The sequence below is a fragment of the Nipponia nippon genome, unplaced genomic scaffold (assembly GCF_047370975.1).
Source record: "Nipponia nippon isolate SJK-2023a ecotype South Korea unplaced genomic scaffold, ASM4737097v1 scaffold_1, whole genome shotgun sequence".
NCBI classification, from domain to species: Eukaryota; Metazoa; Chordata; class Aves; order Pelecaniformes; family Threskiornithidae; genus Nipponia; species Nipponia nippon.
This window is the reverse complement of record NW_028262290.1, coordinates 65,117,375-65,142,582: the sequence shown is the minus strand read 5'-3', so window position 1 is coordinate 65,142,582 and position 25,208 is coordinate 65,117,375. Positions and strand designations below refer to the sequence as shown.

The window sequence follows — 25,208 nt, the reverse complement described above, 5'->3', positions numbered from 1 at the left end:
CTGAAATGAGGCTTTCTGTTCATAGAAATTACACTTGACATCATATTTTTTTTCACTATGAAGACTATGTTTGGAAAATTGGTCTTTTCATGTGAAGAATGTTTTTTTATAGAAAAACCCCCAACATCCCTGTATTTGGACACACTACTTGTATTTGTCCAAATATATTGTATTTTCTTGTATTTGGACATACTACTGAGCTCTGGTAGCTGAATTCTGCATAGAGTGTAGCAGCTTGACAACTCATGTGCACAGGAATTGTTTTTCCCAAAAAATTTCAAAGGAAACGAAATTACAGAGTTTAGACCTAGACTATGCATAGGAGTGATCCTGAAATAGAAATTTAGGCTAAGTACTTTGATCCTGAGGAAGAAAAAATAAGGATTTCCAGCTGTATTCAGCAAGGCAGGAGATCTGCTGTAACCAAATAGTGCTCATCCGTATTTTCTTTAGATACGTAGCTAAGGGATTTTTATAATTTCACAAGCATATATTTTTCGTACTTGTTGATGAGAGTCTCTCATGCTGTATCACACACACAGGTATTTATTAATATAAACGAGCCCCCAGTGAGAAAGCACAAAAAGAAGTGAGTATGTGCTTGCAGGCAGGGTGAGAATAGGAAAGTAAGCAATTATACTTCCCTGAACAACAGAAGTACGTTGCATTTCTTAGAAAAATCTGATAACAGTATTTCTGTTTTCAACATAAGCCTGACATTTTCTAAGTCAATATATTTATCTGAATGTTCGTGTTCATGGTGTAGTAATTTTGGAATCTCGTGTGGTAACAAACAATACAATGTAATTAATTGGTTTGTGTTTTTACAGTGTTAATTCATGTGGAGGAGCATTACTGTGTATACAGAGTCCTTCTGGGGATGTAGCTGCACGTTGTGAAATATTTGGTGGCTGTTCTCACTTAGAAATTCCCTCCCTACCACACTCTCATTGATTTTTCCTCTCCCCACTGCTTGTCACCCTGGGCTGTGCTGGCACGATTGTCGGGACACGCATCCCCCATACCTGAAATAGGTCATGCAACGAACCCCATTTTAAAGCACATCTATTGTTGTCCTTTTGGCAAGCACAATAATACTGGTGCCAAACACAAACACCATCTCCTCAGCCAGGTACTGAAGCTGCAAAAATCAGGGAGTCAGATTTACCAGGAATTGGGAACACTGCCTTGATACAGTGAGGCTGTAGAAGAGGGCTCATAAGGGAACTGGGCCTCTGGCACTTAAAAACAGGAATATCATGAGTGAGCTTGTAAATGAAGAAGTGGTGAGAAAGCCAGTAGGTTCAGAAGAACAAGTGGTTTGAAACGGAACCTGTGGTACAGGTAATGCTGTGGGAATTCAGATACATCGGTCAGAGGGGAGAAAAACATCAAATAGGATGTGGAGGCAGGCTGCCAGTTAAAGAAGAAAACATGGCAGAAGCAAGTGCTTGAAATCCAGGATGTGAGGGAAGCGAGTCTACCTCTCAGTGAAAGAAGTGGCATAGTACACGTATCAGAAGCTTGACAGAAGAAAGGTAATCCGCGGAAGACTGTAACACCAAAACAAAAAATTTGGTGATGAAGATGAAAGATGAAGTAGGCCTTCTTGGTGGTGAGGTAGTGCTATATATTTTTTTAAAATTAGAATCTAATTAAGAAAATCCCCACTTCATCAAGCAACCTTATGAATCCACATGGACTGAAATTTGAAGCCTAAGTAAAAAAAATGTATCATTGCCTTTTTACAACTGCCCAGCAAAGATGGTAATACTGGTTTCTTTATCCTAAGACCATAAAAGAAGCAGCCAAAGCAGGAAACAGAATAATCATGGGCCTCTTCAGTTACCTGCAGCAGTCGGGCAAATGCTCCATCAGACCATAACACAGAGGTCACCGTCAGCAGCTGTGTGATGGGGCGGCTGGTTCGGGGGAGCCCAGGAGGGTCTGCAGCCCATGAGGTGCTTCCGAGCAGCACCCAGGGGCTGCCTCAGAGCCACACAGCTGAAGGCTGCTTCTGCAGCGGCTGCTGTAGCATGCTCGGCTTCGGTAATTTTCTGGGAACGACTACAGTTGGTCTCTCTCGGAAAGGGGAACTGTGTAAAAGAAGAACCTTGTTAAAAAAGGTCAGCTAAGAGAATTAAATCCTCTTACTTCACCTGGAATTTATTTAGGTCACCACCACGTTGGAAGCACGGGGCCAACACGCTCTGCTTATGAAGAAAAGTGTGGGAAAAGGCAAAAGAAAACCCACATAGCTAAGAAGCAAGTGACATGCATCGTGAAAACCAGAAGACGCTCTTCAGAAAAATTATGTCCATATTAAAAAAATAGAAAGGATCGTAAATTCTGGCAGGTGACGTGTAAAAGCACAGTAAGACAAGAAGAATTTTGAGGACCATCTAGCAGAAAGTTTCACAAGTAACAATAAATCTTTCTTCAAATATATCAAAAGCAGGAAGCAAGCCAGAGTTTGAAGGGCCAGGATGATAATCATGGTATAAAGAGAGCACTCAGGGGAGGGTTAGGCCATTGCAGAGGAGCTAAATTAATTATTTGCATCAGCGCTCGCCGCACAAGAAACGGGGCAGGTTCTGATCTAAAGTCGTCTTTGTGAGAGGCTCCTCAGAGGACCTACGTGGAGAGGAAGTGGCTACAGAAGACAACACATGGAGCAAACAGAGCACACAAAGAGCAGCACGTCTCCAGGACAAGGTGGTGTTCATGAGAGAGTTCAAAAGGAATTCAAGTCTAAAATAGTTGAATGGCTCCTCAGACATGATGCTGGGTGACTTCTTGCGCAAAGCTGCCTTGGCACCCAAGGGCAGTTGAAAATCTGAAGGCAAATTTTCAAAAAGTTTTGAGAAGAGGCCTGGGGAACCACAAAGCTTTTAGGCAGGACATCTGTACCATGCAGATTAGCTAGCAGGAACAGAGTTACTGAATGTCTTGATAAAATGTTGCACTTGTCTGCATCTCTTCATAATGTTAACATGGAGCTTTTGCATATTTTCATTTAATCTCCTGGAGCTTCATTCCTATTTCTAATTTATGAGGATTTTAATCCAATAATTACAGAATTCAGCTGTCTTATATAATTCAGAAATGTACTGGTCTGTTACTTCTCCAGATTCTTGACCGCAGGTTTTTTTTTTTAAAAAAACCAAAAAAGTTTCATGAGTTCTTGAGAGAATGTAAAATCCTAGAAGGCCTCTAAAACATGAACTTCCCCGGTCTTCTCTTGGTATATCCAGATGCTGGGGGAATATGTAGTAGTCTTTACAAGTAATGACCAAGATATGCCTTTTCAAATGCATTCCTACATCCATTTTGTTGTAAAGAGTGCCCAGTTACTAAGCGCATTATCTTTGTGCCTACAATGAGTTCATGCTTTCACGTATATGCAAGAGTAAACTTGTTTCTGACACGTGCACATTTCAAATGTTGAAAGAAAGAGTACAGGCTCAGGACTTCATTCTGCCCTCCACATATAAAGACCTCTCCTGCAAAACAATTTCTGAAATGAGGCTTTCTGTATTCCGTATCAGTATTTGAAGAATATACCAGCCGAAAAATACATCCATCAGCATCATAACAAATCTTTATTTGAATATTCTTCCTTATTTAAATAAGGAAAAGAAACCAATTGTTCATCTATTTTCTATCTTAAAACCCCATAGGACTGAGACAACCAGATAGTTTCCAACCGTTTATGACTGCTGGTGTAATGTAGACCATTAGTGGCTAAATTACTGTGGGCTGTGGTTAAAATCACTGCAGGTGTTCTACTTAACAAAGTGTTAGTTAGGTGGCAGATGACCGTAAAACATTGGGGTTGTGTGAGTCCAGTCATCAGCGTAGGAGAAGGAAAGCATAAATTCCATGCTGTGTTACATCAAAGAAAGACATTGAGGACTGCCCTTTACTGATGTTAATTGTAGTCTTTGCTACATTGAGCATCTCCTGACCCGGGCTAAAATGTAGTTGCCAATGTATATGTGGAAAGCTCTGTAAGTAAGTTGCTGGTAGATCACATACACTCATATCTGTTTTATAGACATCGTAGACAGCAAAGGCAGATAGGTTTACTGAATTTTCAAAAGTCATACAGAAAACTAGGGGCAAACTCAAGGTTAAAACCCCAAACTTCCTGATTCCAAATTCTCTGAGAGGGGATGAGGAACAGAATAAAGTATAAAATCATCCTTATTATAAAACAATCAAGAATTTCATATGTAGGTCTTAGCAGATGAGCACTCAACAGTAACAATTTTAAGGATGCCAGTAATCTAAAACATCATTTATTTTACGAAGGGTGTTTCAGAATTGTTGCCTTAATTTATCCCTATGTAACATGAATCAGGTAATATCACTTTTATGAGAAGAACAAATTATTTTGTAATAGTATATATCTGGATTTGGTTTCCAGGTATGCAGTGAACTGCACAGAAACCTGATGCTGACTTTTCTTGGAGGAGGTTAGAACAACTGCATGCTCATCTTCCATGTGAGTTATCTGCCTGGGCTCTCTAGGTCATCAGCACAGAAGTTTCTCATTGTTTCATTACCAGAGAGGTAACAAAAATGGGTTATCATTTTTGTGGGCACATGAATAGAAAGAGATGGAAAATTATGGCAGTTTGCTTCAAAATTATTTACTGAAGAGCGGAGAAGTGTCAAGACTTGGGAGTTGTGATTTAAATACTTCATCATTTAAACACCTGTTGGCCCCCCAGTATTTCCTTCTTTTTTTCTTGTTAATACTTGTTCTTTTTTCAGTGCTGACTGGCATTGCATGCCTTACTGAGCTTGTCTACCCGTCTTCTGGTTCATGCACCCCATTGCTACACCTCTGTCTGTATCATCCTACCTACTTTGTCCATGTTTGCTTTCCCCAGCTCTCTTTTTTCAGTCTGGGTGATTTGTCAGAGGTAAAACCAAGTCGAATCTTCAAAAATGTTGGATACAAAATTGTAATACCCTTCCACTTACGTCAGTGTGTATTGTCTGATTTTTCTGGGGCTTGTTGCTTGGCCAAGTATGGAGCCTTTCTAGGGAACTTCAGCAAATGAAATTCTGCTGGTTTTCAAGTTCTTGTTTCAAGGGATGTAGATAACTGATTTTTGAAAATGAAGTAATTGGGAGAGAGCCCATATGAAGTAAGCGAGCTGTTATCGCCCACATAATTCTTGAAAATCACAAAAACATTTCATCTGAAACAATGACTCTGTCTTTTTTCCTTTGATTTAAATCAGAAGATGACACTCATCCCAGAAAAGATCAGCCCACACAGTTAATTTGGCAATGAAATTGAAAATGGTCTTATAATGGGAAAAGTTAGACAATCTTAACAGCAGGTGTCAGTGTGAACTCTGCTTGAATAATTAAGGGTGAAAACAATCTGATTAAGAAGTTTCAGTGCCATCACATGATATCCTGAGTTGTGGATCTTAAAAGCTCCTTTATTGTTCGAAAGTACTTTCCAAATACTGTTGTTTCACATGTCTGATATATATCAAATAGTTACAATATCATAATCAGGCTATTTTTCTGGCTTGTCAGCAATTTTCACTAGCAACAGTGATGAAAATGTTTCACCATAATGAAAATTTGAAATCACACCTCTGAAAGCAGCAAACATATATGTAAATATTTGATGTTACATAATATATATAATATATATTATATTTGCCGTATAGAAGAATGTGCTAAATAAGTGATAAGGTTGATTGAAAAGACAGACTAAACTCTGAAAAGACAGAAACAAAATAAAATATAATTTTGAAGAGATTTGAAGAACTGTATAGTCAGTGGAAAAAAATCTAGTGTAGAAAGTCACCGAAGCATGTAGTAATAAAAATCAATTGTCTGCAGAGCTGGCTGAACAAGTTGTAAGAAGTTAATGAAATTAATTAAATTAGAAACACCTGGTAACTAGTAAAGGGGGGGGCTATGGTGGAAGAAATGAACGCTTTCTTTTATCTTGAAATCGACTTAGGTATTCCCTCTTCCCTTCTGCTTTTAGCCAGTATGTTCACCCACATATTTCTGTGCTAGGTACAAAAAGGTATTTTCTGCTATTGCGGATCTTTGAAGTGCCTACCTATATTTCTTCTCCAGTGCAGGTATTCCAGCCTTTACACTGTTGGGATATTTAGTCTTCATTTTTTCTGCAAAAAGAGGCATAGGATTTTTTGTCAACATGATTGCTTAAAAATCTGGTTTATGTGAAAGCTGAGGGTAATCACAGATCAGGCAGCTGCAGGTTTATTCTATACTAGACTAGGTATGAGATAAAAATCTTCTAGTCAAACTAGAAGACATACGGAAGATAATTATTCCTTTAAAAGTTCTGCTATACATATATACACAGATATATATATATATGTATGTATGCAGAGGAGCAAGGCTGGAAGGCAGCCAGGTTCTCCCAGCTGAGAATTCCCCTGGCACTGAGGGACTCAGCTGGCATCCAGCCTGCTTCACTGGCTCCTGTCCCGCTCGGCTCCTGTGCTGCAGAGCTGCAAGTACCTCGCCCTTCAGCTATGCTCAGCTGCTGTACATAAAGAAGCTTTCACCAGCGTTTAGGACAGTGTGAGTCTGTCCTGAGAATCAGTGATCCGTAACTGCCGCCGTCGTTCAGCCTTCTCTGCACTGCCAAAGACGTTTCATCTTTTTGGCTGCGTGTTTTGTATGGGTCCTGTGGTGTATTGCTTGAGTGACTCCAAAATGGGTCTGTCTTATCTTCCCGATCCCTGTAAGGTAGAAAAGTTCTGCAACTCCCCATATTACGCATGGGGAATTAAGGCAGTGCTTTGTTTCTACCGACTTTGAAATCTGTGTTTGAATTCAAAGAGCCAAATGGCTTGAGCTGTGTCTGTATGGCCTGGAGGAGCAGGAGCTCAGGTACGAGCTGGTCCTGCTCTCTGCCTCAGATTTCTTTTTTGAAGAGGCACCTTGATTTTCCAGATGAGAGTCAAAGTGATTGTCAACATGCAGGCAGTCCCCAGGGTACTTCGACTCTGGCCCCAAGTAACAAGACAGTGTAAATACAGCAGAGATATGAAAGCCAGAGCTATTACAGCAAATAGGCGTCCACAATTTCAGCATAGCACAGCTAAATTTTATGTGACTGGGACTCGAGTGGAATCGAAAGCCCAGAATTTGGGGACTAGACAAAGTTAAGATAACCCAAAAACATCGTGTTCTGAGGAGCCACTTGAAATTATCCCAAATGTACTGGTAATATGTAATTTTTTGCCTGAAAACTCATTCTGCTTGGGGCTTGCATATCTCTGTCAAGACTGCAAGGTAACAATCTAGATTTCCTCTGAGAGTAAGTACTTACAAGTAGGAAGGGAGCAAGTAAACTTTGGTTGTACTGTACCTTGTATCCTAATGGCTAGAGTGTTCTGCCTGCAAATGGGAGACACTGGCCCTTCCAATTTGTCTCTCTTCAGCTGGAGGAATTTAATGTTGGCATCTCTTTAGGGCTGCCTTAAACAGTAGGGTACTTGGTGAACTGCTTTGGGGTGTCATCATCTTATTGCAGGCTTAAATGGATTGTACTGGAGGCAGAGAGGAAGCGTAATCCTGCAGCCTAACAGTCTAGACATTATGGACTGGGCTGTAAACAATTTGCCCAAAACAAGATAGGAACTCTGTTCAGGAGCAAGAATTAATGTTCTGGTCTATTGGCTTCCAGGACAGTACTTGAGGTGCTGGGCACTCATTTCTGATTACTTTGAATATAGAATATTGACATATTCTGCCTTTAAATGTAACTCCAGCCTGACATTCTGCATGGGATTAATCACGATACAGAAAAAACAAGCTGCACCTCAAACTGTTTCTGACTTTAGCTGAATGGTGTGTCACCTTTGTGCAGTGGGATTAAAATAACAGGGGAATGTGGCTTGTTAAAAAAATGAAAAAAAAAAAACATCCTGATGGATTTGGCTATCAAAAGTGGTTCCAACTGAATGAAACTTTACTGATTTGGTCTTTACTTTCCTGAAGCCTCCTACTTGTCTTCAGCACTAGTGGGAAAGGGATAGGAGTATGTCTATACTAGCAAATAAAACCGTTGCCAAGAATATTCCCAGGCACAGAAGCCAACTGGCATGGACTGACTCGCAAGTACACCAGTAAACAAACACAGCCAGCCTCCAGAACAGGGTGGCTGGATGCAAATCCTTGGGTGGTAATGGTCTGTGGGATGTTCTGACTCCCAGACTGTGCCTGGGAATTGCTTGGGAGACTGCTAGTTGGTACAGGCCAAAAGCATGCCAGGGACCGCTCTAATAATTTCAGAGCAGTCATATTCCAGTGTCTGGGAATGCTCACAAGCACTGTTTAATTCACTACCATAGACATAGTCTTAGGTTCACCTGTGTATTCCACAAACTCTTTTCAACAGCACAAAGACGATAAAGACTGGTGATTATTGGTGAGGAAATATTTAAAATTAAATCCTGTCTCAAATACCTGTTTTGTTGTGAACCTTTTCACTCTTGAGAGATACAAATTTATAGTTTGGTGCTGGATTTCTGGTCTCGTAGTATTTATCTTGTTAATGCAGCCAACCCTTTAATGACTCATAGTAACATAAAATAGATGTCTACAGGTTTTAGAATTAATTCTGTGACCTTTAGGGCAAATTTAGGAGTAGATAACTAAATTTGAAGTGCTTTGTGTCATCCTTAATATGCAGAAGCAGTCTTCTCTGCACAGACTTATTGTTGTCTTTGATACGTTATTATTACTTATTTAGAAGATGATATAACTTTAAAACTATCATTCAAGGGGCTTAATTTTGGGCACTGGATAGCATATTATCTATAGCTGTCATTAATACCTGTAGCTAAAAAGCATGATTTGGTTATGTAATGGTACTAGACTGGCAGAGAATCCCAGAAAGCATAGTTTTGAAAGACTTTCAGGTTTTGCAAAGCATTGCTTAGTTTTGTTGTGCAATTAACTGTGCTTATCATATAGGAATTCAATGAAATTATAACCATGTTCCATATTAACTAGATAGAGAAAAACTGAGGCAATGATTAAGTGTGACCAGAGATTGCCTATTTGAATCATCTTAATTTGTTAATTGTCACAGTTTTAAATCTCATAATTCCTACTTCCTAGTCCTCACTAAATTTGTTTGTTGTGCCCTATGTTAAATTAGCTAAAAAGGAACAGATAATCCCCAATAAATTTTAAAATCTATTTATAAGCACCTAACACATGAAAAATAACTGATTAGCCTTTACATTGAATATAACTGCTTTTTCTGATTCTTACAGTCCTTTGATCACAAATCTTGTATGAGAGTAAAATGGTGGGGGTTTTACCCCATCAAATATTCTTTTCTCTTGGAAAAGAAAATCAACTCAGCATAAAGAAAGCATAAAGAATTCAGCTTTAACCTGAATAAAATGGTTCCCTTTTTCTCCAAGTTATTTATTCATTCAAGTATCTTTATCTGAATTGCTCTTTACTTACAGAACTAATTTAAATCCCCTGAGCCCACAAAAGGTCAGACAAAAGCTTCTGTCACAGCCCTAACGCCCTTCATGAGTCACTTTGTATTTTTATGGAAGTTTTTTCAAATCATGATGATAAAGGAGCAAGGCCCTACGAGGATCACTCCGAGGATCCCATGGTTGGTATATTGTAGGATATTGTCTTGCTTTTTTGTGATGAAATTATGTTTGCATATTTCAAAGACTAAGATTTACAGAAAGTTAGCACATAAAACTGTGGTAAGGCAACATAAAGAAGTCAGAAGAGAAAGAAAATGGCAGCTTTTATTACAGCATATTCTTAAAAGGCCTTTTGGTATCCAGCTGTTGGAACAGATCTGCAGCATTAGATCAGATGGTGTCATTGCTTGTGCAGGGCTGCATTTACTAATACACAAAAAGGATGGAGTAAATATGAATTAATACAAGCATTTTCATTATAAAAGAAAAGCGAAGAAATAAGCAAGCAATACAAAAAAACCATTATTCTTCAGTTATGCTATATCCTACCATCAGCTGAAAAAATGTGTTTTTAAAACTCTTCCTTCCGCTCTGTTTCGGCATCACTAATTCATTTAAATCCTTCCTGCTTCTACAAATAACATAGTCTCCATGTTGTGACATGATATTCTAGTGGTATTCTGAAATATTGCGAGACTATTAATATAAAGTTAGTGAAAAGAGAGGTAAAATTATGTAGCAAACAAAACTAGGAATGATGGTTACAAGATTCCATTTTTAGATGTTTTATCTAGATCTGAATTATCATTGAAGCACCTATTCCAAAAATAAAAGTCCATAAATATGGGTTGGGACAATGTGATGCATGAACTTTTTCTATTTTATTTTATTGTGGTAAACACATTATGCATAAATCAAATATTATGATTGCCAGTTTTCACGATCAAAGCAGTTCAATAAATAGATCTTTAGAACTGGGAGTGACTCAAGGTAAATAGTTTTGTTTGAAGTACACCGCGAGCAGAAGACTGCAGTCAGTGTCCTCAATGTGTAACATCTGTGAAGTCTGGTGTTTTCTTGTAGTCTTATGACTCTAGGAACTGGTATATTAAAGAAAATCACCGAATACCATAAAAATCATGACATAGCAATGAGTTTGCAGCACTAGAAATTTGTGTCACTTACTCATGTGTTGGCACATCTCAGACCACCTCTATCAGTTCTAGCTACCTGGTCACATTAAATCTCCTCAATTTAGGGAACTTCAACTGATACCAAAAGTTGTGGCATGTTCTCTCAGTTTCCCACTTAATTTCAAATCAAAGACATGGTTGCAATGGTTGGTGGTAGCTGGCTTGGTTAGAGCCTGTGGGATCTGTGGTTTGCTGCAGTTTGTAGTTTACAGTCTTCTCCAGGGGAGCTGAGTAACAAAGACAGCGTGCAGCTGAGCCAGCTGAAGCTTTCTGCTTTTAATCACAGCTGATGGACAGTTAACTGCTGAGATTTAACAATGGAAGTAGCCAAAGTTGAGGAAAGTCCAGGGACTATAAAAGCGAAGAAATAAAGAGCATTAAAAAAATGTTTTTATAGGGTGAGATGAAGGAAGTACAATTTTCTCTTTAAATTTAGGGAAATTTGATCTGAATTGATCTCTTACTCACAGAACTAATTTAAACACCACATGTCTTTAAAAGGTCAGGCAAAATCGTCTTTCACAAACTTGATAGTCTTCATAAGTTACTATATATTTTCATGTCCGCACAGATTGTTGTTGACTCAATATGACACATCCAAAAAAACCTCCACAGTCTATTAAAAACAGGCAAGGGACAGAGAAATACAGTTTCTTTAATGCATAAAATCTGACTAAAAATGGAACAGGCATGAAAAGGACTTGCTGCAGAAGCTGTAGGAAAGTTTCTAATCTTGAATAGGTACCTGATGGAAATTACCTACTGATGAAGTGTTGCCAGACAGAAGAAAAGATCTGAGGATTAGTGCTGCAGCTGGAGGACTGGTGAAAGAGCTATATGAAAACAGAGGGCAAAGGAAGGGAGAGAGGAGGCTGTGCAGGCACTTGAAATTTATAGACACCTATTAAATGAAATGACATAGAGAAGAGGTGCTTGAATGAGTTGGATGACCCACAAAAACATGTCAACAGGTCAAAATGGAGGAAGAGATCACTAGTAGAGGAGGAGCAGAGCTGAAAAACAGGTTCAAATCACTGAAAAGCATGGGCAAAGAACAAACAGAAATAGAAGACTTGTTTTCTGGAAAGAACAGGAGTTACCTCTCTAGAAAAGGGGGGAAATAGAGATAGCCAGGGAACACAGCAGGAGAGATAACAATGTAATACAGGAGACTGTGAATTACAGAAATATAAACAAAAGTTGGTTGGAGGCGCCTCTGAAAATCACCCAGTCCACCTGCCTAATTGAAAGAGGACTTTTCAACAGCTCATCAGGTCAGGAATGGCTTTGTCTAGCTGAGTCTTGAAAACCTCCAAGGATGGAGTCAGTCTCTCTGTCCTGGTGCTGCACATGCACTTAGCGAAGACTTTTGTCGTCATGTCCAGTTGGAACTTCTCACACTGCACATCGCTGCTATTGCCCCTTGCAACACTATCTGCAACTACCACAAAAAGTTTCTGTCATCTCTGTATTTCCCCTTCAAATAGTTGCAGGCCACTATGAGCTCACACCACATTTTCTTCTTCACCAAACCAAACAGATTTCTCCCCACATATGTGAGGAGATATGCCCACGGCTCCTTTCCATCTTCATACCACTTTGCTGGACTCTCAAGTTTCTCAACATCCCTTCTGAGCCAGGGAGTGGGTGAAGCAGGGCACTATATTCCATGTACGGCCTCACTAGCACCAACCAAAGGGGAATAACAGCTTGCCTTTATCTTCTAGCCACTCACCTGCTGATACAGCCCAGTGTGCTGTTTGTTTTATTTGTGATGACAGCATACTCTTGTCTCTTCTGTGGAGGCAACATGGCATCCTCTGTCACCCTCAGATGGCGTCTTACAGAGTGACCTAGAATCTGGAAGGAAAGGGCTGAAGATTAATACTAACACCAGGGAGAGGCAGGTCGACATGAGCAAAGTTTTCTTTTTAACACACAAGAGTCACAAGAGTAGGCCTGGAAAAAAAACAACCGTTCCCCAAGAGGAAAGAGGTGAGATGCTAGGAGGGAAGAATCTCTTCATCATCTTTTAGAACAAATAACACTAGTAGACTCTTTCATACATTTCCAAAGGATTACAAAGGCAAGGTAAAATTGCAAACTCAGCTGATGTTAGAACCACAGACTAATTTAGATTGGAAATGTCCTCTGGAGGTCATCTGGTCTGTACTCTGCTCAGAGCAGGGCCAACTTTGAAGTTAGCTCTAACTTGGAAGTTAGATCAGGTTTCTCAGGGCCTTGTCCAGTCAAGTTTTTAATAGCTTCAGAGATGGAGATTCCACAACTTGCACAGGCCACCTGTTTCAGTGTTTGACCACTCTTCCAGTGAAAGCATTTTTTCTAAGATTCAATCAAAATTTCTGTTGTTGCCACTTAGGACCATTGTCTCTTACTTTTTCACTGTGTACCAAGAAGAAACTGCCCCTGTTATCTCATAATAGCAGAAGAGCCCCCATGAGACTTCCCTTGTACTGGCTAAACAAACAGGGCTCCATCACCTCCTCATGAGTGATGTGTTCCAGCCTCCTAGTCATCTTGGTGGCCCTCCAGTGGGTTCATTCCGGTATGTCCGTGTCCTTATTTTACTGGGAAGTCCTAAACTGAACACAATACATCAGATGTGATCTCACAGAGTACAAAATAAAGGAGAAAAACCACTTCATTTTACTTGCTGGCTACACTTTTCCCAATACGGCACGAGATGTGGTTAGCTTTCATCACCGCGAGGACAGAGGGAAACCTCTTTGATCCTTTGAGAGGAAAGGCAGTGGTGTGTGAAAGCAACAAAAGTCAAACAGATTCTAAAGGCTGGTTTTGGAGGAAAGTTTTGGTTACGAGGGCTCAGTCACAGTCACTGAGAATTTTTTATGAGAAGCGGAATCTCTGAAAATGGACTCCACTTAACTGCTGGCGTGCTGTTCTTCTGCCCAACTAAGAGGGGTTTTAAAATAAAAGCTTTAAACTGTTCTCAAATTTACAGCGCTGATTAAAATATAGTGTAGCTGTACATAAATTATTTCACCTCCTGGATGCAGCCTGGCTGTAGCAGTATGGAACACAAGATAGGTTTGCTTATGCAGTTCAACCTGATGTTTAGAAATTGCTTGCACAGCAGGGGAAGACTGACATGGAGATTCATGTTAATTTCCACACTTGGTACAAGTACAGAGGAAGAAGAAATTGAATAAAATAAAAGCACTGTAGTGGTTAGAAGAACTAAAATTAAATCACAACACCTTCATCCAATATCCTTCCGTTTGATTTTCAGTAGATTTAAAGTATTTAATACTTCATGGGGAATTACAAAATAAAACACAGGCTGAAATTAAACAAATAAATGTCTCTGAAAATGCGTTCTTCATTACCTTATCTCCCAATCCTTCTCTGCACTCCCTTCAGATTTGAAGCGTTCAAGTGCCACTGTGGGATGGCAGAGATATTCAGCGTCTCTGCTGTGCCTTTCCCAGTGTGTTCTGGGTTCCCTTTGCCTGTTGGTTCATGTGTGATCAATGTGCGCAAAAACTTGTTTCCAATCACAAGTAGGAAGAGCAAAATTTCTCAGAGCAAAAGTTTCTGCTGTTAGTCTTTAAGCACAGCATCTTGCATTTTAAGCTGTTACATTTCATTCGGTGGGTATTTTTGCACTGCTTAAAATTATACGTCTGTATTGTATTCCAGTCCTGGTTTGCATTGTTGATGCTTCCCAAATATGTGACATCAACACGTTTGATGCTGCTTGTATGATGACCATTAAAGAAAAATAATAACTGTTACTGATCAGAAGTGCAGACACTGATGGTTTCTACCCTAGTACTGGTGGGTTACCTACCTTACTAGCCTTGTTTACCTACATGTATAAGAGGGGGAGAAAAACATGAGGGGGAGAAAAGAGCTGTTCAGCTAAGGGACAGTGCTGGCAGAATAACAAATACCTGTGAAGTGACCATAATTAAATTTAAGCAGTGAATTTAGAATCAGGATTCCAACTGTTGGAGGAGTGTTGTTTTGGAACTGCGTCTCAGCAGAAGTAATGGAGGAGGAAAAAAGACAACTTCTTTTCAAATGATACTGTTCTGTTCAGGTAGTAGAACTCTGGACTTAGTGTAGCACAAAAAGCACTTGAAACTAAAGCTTTTCGGCATTTCCACATTTTTATTGATATAAATACAAATACAAATACAAATATTAGAAATAGAAATAGAAATAGAAATAGAAATAGAAATAGAAGTAGAAATAGAAATAGAAATAGAAATAGAAATAGAAATAGAAATAGAAATAGAAATAGAAATAGAAATAGAAATGACACTACCTCCTTGAAATTGCCTGGTTTTCATCTTAAAACAACAAGAAAAGAGCAAACCAAGATTTCCTTTTTAGTTTCAGTCGTGAAAAGGCATAGGCAAGGTGGGCTTACAGCCATCCTTGTTTTCTCTGGAAAGAGGGTGAGTACTTTTCCATGTTTGTCTCAGACACAGCATAGTTGTCACTTTCCAAAAAAAATTGTGTTTGGGGGAAAAGCTAATCAGATTATCAATCATTTTTCAGACAGAGTAAACCATGAAATGCCCAAAGGTATCCAGACTGGGGCAAACTTTTCCTGAAAGTAGTTAGTATGACACTTTTTTAAAAGGCATAGAATTAAATTACTCCAAAAGGAAGTTATTATATCACAGTTTAAACTGTTAATATATAGTGATATTATCATGATCTTTTCTCACTTTACAGGTGTAGTGTCATTGATTTTTAAACAGTGCCCTGGAAAAACTGAATCATGGTTCATTTTTTAATAAAACTCAAACAGTGAACCTTCAGGGTTTAACAGCTCCATATAAATCTCATATGTCACATCACACTTTGGAACCTCATGACAAAAAATCTGTTTTATTGTGCTGTAAAATATGCAAATATTACTGTGATCATAGTTCTAGAAAAGCTTGGAAGGTAAATTTCTCAGTTTTGCATGTAAAGAAGAAATTCATTGCCTGTGGTAGGAGTGGTTAGCCAATATTTAGAGTCTCTCTGCATTAGGAAGGGAACTGGAGAACAGCCTAATAGTGACGATCCTGGTAATTCACAAGAATGTATGCCCCATCCTGTTTTCCTAGGAAATGGTCGAAATAATCACTGTGAGGCAGCTTCTTTATTCAAAAATCAAAATCTGCCTGGCTTTCCAGAAATTTTGCTCCAAACAACCTTGCATGTCTTGCTCACATAGGTATGCCCTTGACATCTCTTGCTTTCTTCTGGGTTTCTACTCCTCTTATATGTATGCATTGGTAATCAGTCTCCCAGCACCCCCGGGACCTTCTCCATCTCTCTCATCTTCCTGAATTGCAACCTATTTAGTTAGTTACTTAGTTACCACTCCCCAAAGGGGCCCTTACTTGCTCCTTCCAGTTAGTCTGTTGAAAAGCTAGTTTCTATTGCCCTTTTGGTTTTGCTTGTCTATAAATTAGAGAAAGCATCTTTTCTCAGCATCCAAATGCAGCATCCACTAAAATTCTGCATTTTTAAAAACTAAGCTGTGACCTATTGTTTTTTGTTCTCCTATTTGCATTGGAGTAACTGTTAGTTCAGTCCTAAATGCTGGAGCAAAATGAGGATAGAGCACCCATTTGTTCTCCATTTATATGAGTGCTATCCAGCTAACTTACTGGGTTGCATGGTAAATGTGCCAGCTCTACAGCTGCTGAGCTTTCTTCAGCAGCTGTAACAATAATTGAGTATTTGGCAGGGAGGATGAGGGAGTTAAATAAAAGGGACTGAACAAACTTAAGGATAGGTCCATTGCAATTTTAAATACAGTAGCCCCAAAGAAGACTCTGATGCAGGATCTACCTGGAAATATGGAGAATATTCCTGCGACAGATTGCTCCACACTTGATCTGTTTCTGATGCTGTCTCCCTAAGCAACCGTTTTGACCTTCTGCCATGGGGCCGGATGGCTTTTTGATCTGCCTGATTATGGCAATTCCAGTACTTCTAAAGGAGCAGGAAAAGAGGATGGATTGTACCTGAAAGAAAATACCAGAAGCACTCAAAGCAGAAATTAAGTGAAATAACCTTTGAAATAGCTTATGAGGAAATGTTATTATTCTTCATCCCCTGCAGTTTTGAGGTCCAATTCAGCAGAATACATACATTTTTAACGGACAATCAGTGACATGTTAGGAGGTGTTTCAAATTAATTGTCTTTAAGTGGTGTGATTTATGGTGGAATGTCTTTCGATGTCTTTCTGGGTATGTAATCTAGATCAAGAAGTTGTTGAGATCACTCTAGAAATTACTGAGTGAAACCTGCTGGCTAGTGCTCTGCAGGATATTAGGTTAGGTAATCCTAATGGCACCTTTGCATTTGAACTCGTATGGATATGTAGGAAATATGAACAAATTATTGGGAGATAGGAAATTGCCATGTTGAATTCTCCGTGTGCATTCTCTTACCTCGAGTAAAAGTGAAGTGCCCATCATTCTTTAATTGAGAGAAAAACTACCTATGATTATATTGCATTTGCAGGAGAGGAAGAATGTGTGTATGGACAGTTACCTCACAGGAGCTGACAGATGGCAATTCATTACCCCATGGTACCTTCTTGGTATGTCAAAGTCTTATGACTTCAAACTGATATTTTGTTACATTTTACTCATTAATTCTCTGCATTGAACAGACCATAGATTCATTTCTTGAAGTCACTGAGAGAGCCTAACATAAAATGATGACTTCTTGAGATTTTGACTGCTGGAAGAATTATGAGTGTTTGTAATTATTTAGTTTGTGATGAAAGTTGCAGCAAAACTGACTTACATGTACTCTGACAGGGCATAATTTCTGTAAAGCTTGTGTCCACCAATGCTGGCATGCATTTAGCTCTGTATTTAGGTGCACTTCATTTTTGTCCAGCATTTATCTTTGCCCAAAACATTTTTAAATTTTTATCAGCACCCTGCAAATATGATGCACAAAATTAGTCATGGTCACAGTAAGTCCAGGCTTCGAAACCTTTTGAAATAAAACTTCATGCTGCTGAGTATCAATACTTGTAATAGAAGTTTCCAGGCAGAAGATACCATAGTGACACTATCATGCCAAAGCAATGATTACTTTATAGCTGATCAAAGTACCACTGATATCTAAGAAGTTCCTGATTAAACAGAAAGTTGACACACCCTCACCCCCCATATCCTACCATATTGTCAAGATAGTATTACCATAAATAAAACTCTTGGCAAACAATTCCATATTAATATTACTTTACGCTTACATCAGGTACGGGAATGAAGGCAATTAATTAAGGGTACCTTTATTAATCAGTGTCAGGAGGAATGACTGACCACTTAGCGGTGAAGTATATGGTATTGAATAGTAAACTTTTGTCTTTTACTGTGGTTCATGTTTCTAACAAAATAATCCAGAAAAGAATGAAGAGAGAAGAAAAAAACAGTCTAGAAACCAAGCTGGAAGCTGAAAAGATACCTCAGCGGGAGAAAACTTGCAGCAAACACAAATTGATTTATATAGATAGATCAGCAAGCGGCAGGCCAGAAAAAGGACTGCCCAACAGGCTTGACACAAGTACTCATTGACCTGATGTCATTGCAAGGCCACTCTCAATAATCTTGGAAAGGTCATGACAATTGGGAGAGGTTCCTGAGGACTGGAAGAAAGAAAATGTCACTTTTGTCTTCAAGAAGGGCAAGTTGGAGGATCCAGAGAGCTACAGGTAAGTCAGCCTCATTTCGATGCCTGGGAAGGTGATGAAGCAAATAATCTTGGAAAGCATTTTCAGACACATGAAGGACAAGAAGGTTATTGAGAGTAGTCAGCAGGGATTTATGGAGGGGAAATCATGCTTAACTGACCTGAGAGCCTTCCAGGATGAGATGACTGGCTTGGTGAATGAGGGGAGCAGTGGATGTAGTTTGTCTTGGCCTTAGTAAGGCTTTTGACATTGTCTCCCATAACCTCCTCATAGGCAAACTGATGAAGTATGGGCTAGATAAATGGAACAGTGAGGTGGATTGAAAACTAGCTGAACTGCTGGTCTCAAAGGGGTTGTGATCTGTGGAATAAAGTCCATCTCAAGGCCAATCATTAGTGTGTGGTGTACCCCAGGGTTCATTACTGGGGCCAGTACTGTTCATTAATGTTCTTCGTTAATGATCTGCATGATTGAACAGAATGCATGTTCAGCAAGTTGGCAGATGATACAAAACTGAGGGGAGTAGCTGATAACACCAGCGGGACCTTGACAGGCTGGAGAAGTGGGACAACAGAAACCTCATGAAGTTCACCAAAGGTAAATGCAAAGTCCTGTCCCTGCAGAAGAATAACCCACGCACTAGTACATGCTGGGGGCCAACTGCCTGGAAAGCAGCTTTTCAGAGAAGGACCTAGGGATGCTGGTGGAAAAATTGACCATGAGCCAGGAGAGTGCTCCTGCAGCAAAGAAGGCCAGCAGCATCCTGGGATGCATTAAGAAGAGCATTGTCATCAAGTCAAGAGGGATGATCATTTCCCTCTACTGAGGACCAGTGAGAACACATCTGGAGTGCTGTGTCCAGTCCCAGGCTCCCCAGAACAGAGAGACATGGACATACAGGAGTAAGTGCAGTAGAGAGCTACAAAGATGATTAAGGGATTGGAGCATCCAACATAGAAGGAGAAGCTGAGAGAGCTGAAGAAGCTCTCTTTTCAGTCTGGAGAAGAGAAGGCTCAGGGGGATCATATCAATGTGTATAAATACTGGATGAGTGGGATTAAAGAATATGGAGCCAGAGTCTTCTCAGTGGTGGTGCCTAGTGAAAGGACAAGAGGCAATAGGACAAGATGAAGTACAGGAAACTCCACTTGAACATAAGAAAATCTTTTTTACTGTGAGGGTAGTTGAACCTCAAAGAGGTTTTCCAGAGAGGTTGTGGTTGTCATATTCCAAGATACTCAAAAGCCAACTGGACACAGTCCTGAATAACCTGTTCTAGTTGCCTGTGCTTTGGCGGGGGGGGGGGGGGGGGGGGTTGGTGGTGTGTGTGTTGGACAAGGTGAGGTCCCTTCCCACCTCAACTGTTCTCAGATTCTGTGACTCAGCAACATCATGCAGTTTCTGAAGATCTCCATCAGTGAATGAATGCAATGGGCACAGTTTTTCTAACACTAAAACGGGTATCCTAGCTGGAGAAATAAACCAAAACACTTAAAGCAAAGAACTAATGAGTAATAGCATATATGAAGGCACAAAAGTTGCTTGAGAGAAATAGTCTGGAAGACAATATAAGCTTTAAAAGGACTCTGAGGCCACGCTGAAGATACCAAATAACTTGTAGCCCTAATAAGAGAGTTTAAAAAGGGTTTTAATGAACATAAATTTGCTAAAAAGACAGATTTAAGGAACACAGGGTTAATTTTATTCTCCTACTAAAAGATTCTGACATGTTGATTAATTACAAGGGGCATCATGTATCCTGTTCTGTGAAATGCAACTCATTTTATGTATGTTGGTTTTGTATGCCTGTTTAGAAGGTCAATGCAAGAGAAGAAACTGTAGAGAATAAATAACTGTAAATTAAGGAAAAAATCCTCGGGAAATAAATAACTGTGACATGTGAAGCCCACAATAAACACAAATGGGAAACATACAAAATGGGGAACGTGAGCTTTTAGTATTTAATTCAGTGTTTGTTGAAAATTTGATGCAATTGTAAATGCTAAGTCAAAATATGTTAAAACAAGAGATAATATCTTCACACTGAGTTAATGTTCAGCCTGTTGAGCAGGCAATTCTTAAATGCTCTTCGCTTTAAGGGTCTTAGCAGAAACAGTTACTCTTATTTTGTAAAAGAAATATAAGCTGGAGATGAATCAAATGTAATGGCTATTGGGATGTTTGATGCAATTACAGGGGAAGACATGATTAATAGGGATGAAATACATGGTTTGATTAAAAATAAAATATGATGCATAGAGAGGGACCACAGATGAAGCTAAATGCATTAATATGAAAATAGGCATATGAAAGTAAAAATCTGTAGCAATGGAGAGCCCAAATATAGTTCCTTTTAATTGTGGAGGGATAAATATTACCTCTAAAGTTGTGGGAAAAGAGAATCTTGTTTAAAAGAGAAAGCACATTTGTTGAATGCACAAAAGGACAAATTGCTGTTAGAAATCTGTTTGTTTTACTACTGACTTAAAGAGTAACGATCCTAGCATACACACAAGAAGCATTTCAAGCAAACTGAGAGCCAGACTTTAAGCATGGCCTCAGGATGAATTTCACAAGACTTTACACTGTGTTCCTCCTATCGCCACCCAGATGCTGGCCACTACAACAGACTTTCGGGACACCTTGATTTGATGGAGCCAGAAGAGTGGGGTACTACAGACCGCCCTGCATCTTAAAGAATGGAGCTGTCATTTTCTTTTCGTACATGCAAAGGAGCTTAGGGAGTCAAAACTGCCACTGTCTTTAGACACCAGTGGAGGGAGAGCATGAGATTTCCACCATTTGCAAATTAGGTGCATTTACTTACAGAAATTCTGGGAATTCTTTACATTGTTCAGGAGAGAAAGGGTATGAAGTATATATTTAAGCTGCATAATGAAACACATAAGGGTCTTCTTCAAGCAACCTGTGAACCTGAAGTGCGTGTGACATAGACTTGATGATGAAGATAGTAAGTAAATGTGGACTGAATATAGGCAACGGACTAAAATAATGCCTGTAAATGCTGTATGCAATCTAGTATGCCTTAAATGTACATACACAACATCTGAAACTGGCCAAACTGAGTGAAATAAAGGCAAATCAGAAATGTGGCCTGAGGCAAACTGCTTTCTTTCATCTGCATTAGGAATGTCCCACTACACAAGACTGTAGAAAGAGAGTTAAAGCAACCAGGCACCCTAAAACTGTGCCTTATTTACATCTGTTTAAATTATGTCTCATTGTTACAGTTTAAAACAAATAATAATTGCTGATTTTGTTACCACTCTTTTAAAATATTTTTTTTTTCCTAAACAGATGAGCAAAACTGTATCAAGGATAAAACTAAACACTACATACACATTGCTGCAATGAAGGAAGCAATACAGGGCAAAGAGGAAAATGCAAGGAAGTTCAGAAGAAGACCTCGCATTCAGACCCGATATAACAGATGTAACGCTTTTGAAAAGACTGGAATTGTATCAGAGCTGAGTTCAGTACTCTGAGGTTGCATGAAGACAAACATCTCGGTAGATTGTTTGTGGGATGGACAAATATTATTTCCCCTGTTCAGGAAGCTTGTAGTAAATACACACACAGATGGGAATCCACAAATACTTAATTTATAACCACCATTCCAGCTTATACAAATGAATACTTAATTACTTGTTTATATATTTTGCATATCACCACTCAATAATATTTTATGTTCTTCTTCCAAACCAAATACCCAAGTAGAATGTAAATATGGGGGTTTTATCATTCAGATAAATAATATATATGTCATATGAACATGTAACTCCCATCACATTGTAATGAAATTTTGAAGGAAATCAAAAGATGCTCTTTTTTCTTCTTGTTTGTTCTTTTCAGTTTCTTTCATTGCAGCTTTGTTAATACTTAGTCAAAACCTTCCCATATGGCATCTTTGGTACTTCCCTACACATACAATTCAGTAAATGTTATGGGCTTTAGTCCAAATCTTGATTCCTTCCCCTTTTGTTGTTCAAAACAATTGACATCAAACTGAAACATGAAAGAGGTTGTAGAAAAGGTTGTTTTCCCTATATGAAGAACCACAGCACTGTTTTACATTTTCTATATGAATACACTTATTGTTCGTCTCTTACTCTCACACTGCATCCTACATTTGGATTTTGGCAGGTAAAGTTATGCTACCTGAGCTGGCTAATGCTTTGTCGAATACCAAGCAGCACTGTAATCTTTGTTATTATCCACTAGCCACTTCCCCTCCCCCATATGCTACTAAAATCCTTTTTAAGATCAGTTTTCTGGAGTCCATCTGGCATTTTCAGACCCCTGTTACAACCACGTTTTGCCGCTGTGATGCTGGGGTGCGCCGTAGCCTGCGAGAGGCCATGCTTTGTTACACACACACAGCAACAGAAGTGCTTTGTGTTTATGCTCCTCCGCATGTTATCTGTAATCTAATTTCAAACATGTTAATGCTAAAATAAGACTTTCAACTACTACTTCTATTTATACACTTAAAGCTTTCTCAATCCTAGCTTTATTGGCTAAAGAAGTTTATAAATAACATACCCCAGGCAAAGTTCTGTAATGCTTCATTTAAGAAACATTAGTAACAGTGATCTGTGGAAGTTAACCGAGATAAATTGTTGCTTTTTTAATATAGCTTCTTTATAACCAATTTAGGTATGAAAGACTGAAACACTGGTAATGTGTCTGAAGCATCTGAAGATGAAATAAGAAACAACCCTTAAAAATGAGGCTGAGTTTATATCATTTTAAGCCTGATCTATCCACACTAATACCTTAAACCCAAAGTCTTTAGTATGCAAGGATGGGGTAGTCTTAAACCCAAAGTCCTTAGTATGCAAGGATGGGGGAGTCAGTGCCATTGGTCCCTTCATCTTACTCAGTTCCCCTTTGTATAAACAACCAAACATTCCCTGGTCTGGATCTTCCGAGTCTTGCACAGTCCTGCTAAGCATCGCTCCTCTGGCTGCTTGAGCGCAATCCTTCCTCCACCACCTTGTTTTCCCTGCTTCATTTTGTGCAACCTACTTAAAGGCCCGCTCGCATCAGAACAGCTCTCACGTGCTGTTTGAAGCACATGGCATTGAACCCAGTCTCGTGTTCTGGATGGGGGCCCTGAGCTACTGGTTAAAAGCGGACAGTTTCTGCTCTGACAGTTTAATGAACCTGCTAATTTAATTTGATGGTGAACTGAAAAATCAGTTCTCAGCAAATCCTACTAGCAGTCAAAATGTGTAATGGAACCACAGTCATTAGCACTGTCTTTAATGAAGGACAGGAGTTCAACCATAGTATCTGTGGCATCCAAAGAAAGGTAAAGTGTTAGATTTAGTGAATCCTATGTTGGAAACCACTTTTGTAAATCTGGTAGTATTTTTCATATACAGTCTGAAATTAATCATCGGCATCTTCTCTGGCCCAGAGAATATAGCATTCAGGGCAATTTGCTCATCATCAGTTTACGAGTTTTCCATGAGGCAAAACTGAATAGTTCAGCCTAATCCTCAGTTCTCTATTAGTGAAAAATAATAGTGTTTGAGGTCAGTTGGTTTCAGTAATGATGAAGTATTCTGATTCTGTGGTGAACATCTAGACAGATTAGTCTCCTTTTGCTAAGTAGTAGCAAAATTCAGAGCTTTGCAGTTGAGTTTTTTGTATGAAACAGAAATTAGCAACAAATCAGTTATTTAACTAACGTAATTTGTGCATTGAAAAATTATGCAGAAATTCCTTTTCTTTAAATAGAAGTAGGAACAAGGAGCAGAAGGGTAATTTGATTAGACACTTCTGTCCTGCAACCAACCATCACTCAACATTAAAATTTCCACAGCTGCCTTCTCTGTTCTTGAGAGAAAGATGAGTGATGCCATGCCAAATTCAGAAATATCTATCATGATCGGAAATGTTTGTGTCTCACCATCTTTCTGTTCATGATTACTTCCTCCTCAGCTGAGACAGATGAATCAGGTCTGGTAAAGCACTACCTTGAACGTTTCAGGATAAAACCAGCTGGGCTGCCCTAAATCCTAGCTGATGATAGTTCATGGCATCCAGGTGACTTGGCACTGAACAGAATGAGGGGCATGCACAAGTTGTTTCATTAAATCAGCTGTATGGCCAATAGTTTCCTATTGAAGAGTCATTTAAATATCTGGGGAGAGAGGAAGAGGAGTGGGTGCTGCAGTTATTTCTACAACAATTCCTTTTTTCACAACTGGGAAACTCCTAGCCAAAGGCTGTGTACTGCTCATTTAGAAAAAGCATTTGACTGAGCATCCAGCTTCCTTTCTGTGTTTCCTTTCTCTTCATTGTGCTTTCTGCTGGGGCTGTGTAATATAAGGGAACTTCAAGGCTTCAGATGCCATCCAGAAAGAAAAATATAATTTTCTGGTCATAGCTAATTACTCTTTGGCATAATACTCTCCAAAGGGTTATCCTGCTTGTTTACACATCTTTAACCTTCAGTGTACTATAATATAATATAATATAATATAATATAATATAATATAATATAATATAATATCATATCATATCATATCATATCATATCATATCATATCATATCATATAATATAATATAATATAATATAATATAATATAACATAACATAACATAATACAATACAATACAATACAATACAATATAGCTTTAACTTCAGATGCATTGTATCAATTAGCATTCCAGCCTTTTTAGTTCAGAATAATTATTTTCATATAATATTTTAATGACTATGCCAATATATTGCACTTCATAGTTAGTACTAAAAAGTTATTTATACAATACACCGCATCTATTTTGCTATGTAAGTTC

General features: G+C 38.9%; 1 long non-coding RNA gene across 1 annotated transcript; it reads left to right on the top strand.

The window, feature by feature from the left end:
* The first annotated feature begins 4,426 nt into the window (after positions 1–4,426).
* Positions 4,427–24,714, top strand: LOC148057404 (uncharacterized). Its single transcript, XR_015699677.1, has 3 exons — positions 4,427–4,507; positions 18,092–18,399; positions 21,697–24,714. It is a non-coding gene; the product is annotated as an uncharacterized LOC148057404 (long non-coding RNA).
* The last annotated feature ends 494 nt before the right edge of the window (positions 24,715–25,208 follow it).